Source organism: Chrysochloris asiatica, unplaced genomic scaffold, assembly GCF_000296735.1.
Source record: "Chrysochloris asiatica unplaced genomic scaffold, ChrAsi1.0 scaffold00017, whole genome shotgun sequence".
NCBI lineage: Eukaryota > Metazoa > Chordata > Mammalia > Afrosoricida > Chrysochloridae > Chrysochloris > Chrysochloris asiatica.
This window is the reverse complement of record NW_006408535.1, coordinates 15,181,568-15,183,159: the sequence shown is the minus strand read 5'-3', so window position 1 is coordinate 15,183,159 and position 1,592 is coordinate 15,181,568.

Below are 1,592 nucleotides of genomic sequence, written 5' to 3'. Positions count from 1 at the left end.
CCTCCAAGGAGCACTCTGGCTGCGCTTCTTCCAACACAGATCTGTTGGTTCTTTTGGCAGCCCATGGCACTTTCAATATTCTCCTCCAACACCATAACTCAAATACATCAATTCTTCTATGATCTACCTTATTTACTGTCCAGCTTTCACTTGCATATGAGGTTATTCAAAATACAATGGCTCGGGTCAGGCGCACCTTAGTCCTCAAGCGGACATCTTTGCTCTTCAACACTTTAAAAAGGTTTTGTGCAGCAGATTTGCTTAACGCAATACGTCGTTTGATTTCTTGACTGATGCTTCCGTGAATGTTGATAGTTTATCCAAGAAGAATGAAGTCCTTGACAACTTCAATCTTTTCTCCATTGATAAGAATGTTGTTTATTGGTCCAATAGTGAGGAATTTTGTTTTCTTTACATTGAGATGTAATCCATACCGAAGGCTCTGCTCTTTGATCTTCATCAGTAAATGTTTTAAGTCCTCTTCACTTTCAGCAAGCAAGGTTGTATCATCTGCATATCACAGGTTGTTAATGAGTCTTTCTCCAATCCTAATGCCACGTTTTTCTTCATATAACCCAGCTTCTCTGATTATTTGCTCAGCATACAGGTTGAATAAGTATGGTGAAAGAAGACAACCTTGTCGCACACCTTTCTTAATTTTAAAACATTCAGTGTTCCCATGTTCTGTTCGAACAACTGCCTCTTGGTCCATGTACAGATTCCTCATGAGCACAAATAAGTGTTCCAGAATACTCATACTTCACAATGTTATCCATAACTTGTCATGATCCACACAATCGAAAGCCTTTGCATAGTCAATAAAGCACAGGTAAACATCTATCTGATAGTCTCTGCTTTCAGCCTAGATCCAACGGACATCAGCAACGATATCCCTCGTTCCACGGTCTCTTCTGAATCCATCTCGAGCCTCTGGAAGTTCTCTGCCAATGTATGCTTGCAGCCATTTCTGTATTATGTTTAGTAAAACTTTTTTCACATAGGATATTAAAGAGATTGTCCAATGATTTCCGCCTTCCGTTAGGTCACCGCTCTTTGGAATGGGCACAAATAAGGATCTCTTCCAATCAGTCGGCCAGATAGTTGTCTTCCAGATTTCTTGGCAGAGATGAGTGTCTCCTGTGCCGCTTCACTTTCTTGAAAGATTTCAAGTTTTATTCTATCAATTCCTGGTGTCTTGTTCTTTGCATTAAGGCATAGAAACCATTAAGATAAAATAGAGCTGCCCTACAGCGTTTCCAAGGCTCCTGGTATGGCACTATAGCATAAGTATTGGACTACGAACCACAAGGTTGACATTTCAAACCCACCACCTGCTTCTCAAAAACCCTACACAGGGCCGCTATGAATCGAAACTACTTGAAGGTTGTTGTTTTGTTGTTGTTAAGTTCCGTTGAATTGGTTCCGACCCATAGCGACCCTGAACAGGGTTTCTGAGGCTGTAAATCTTTAGGGAGCAGAAAGCCTCATCTTTCTCCCATGGAGCAGCTGGTAGTTTCGAACTGCTGACCTTGCGGTTCGCAGCCCGATTTGTAACCACTACACTGCTTGAAGGTACTTAACAGCAAATAGGG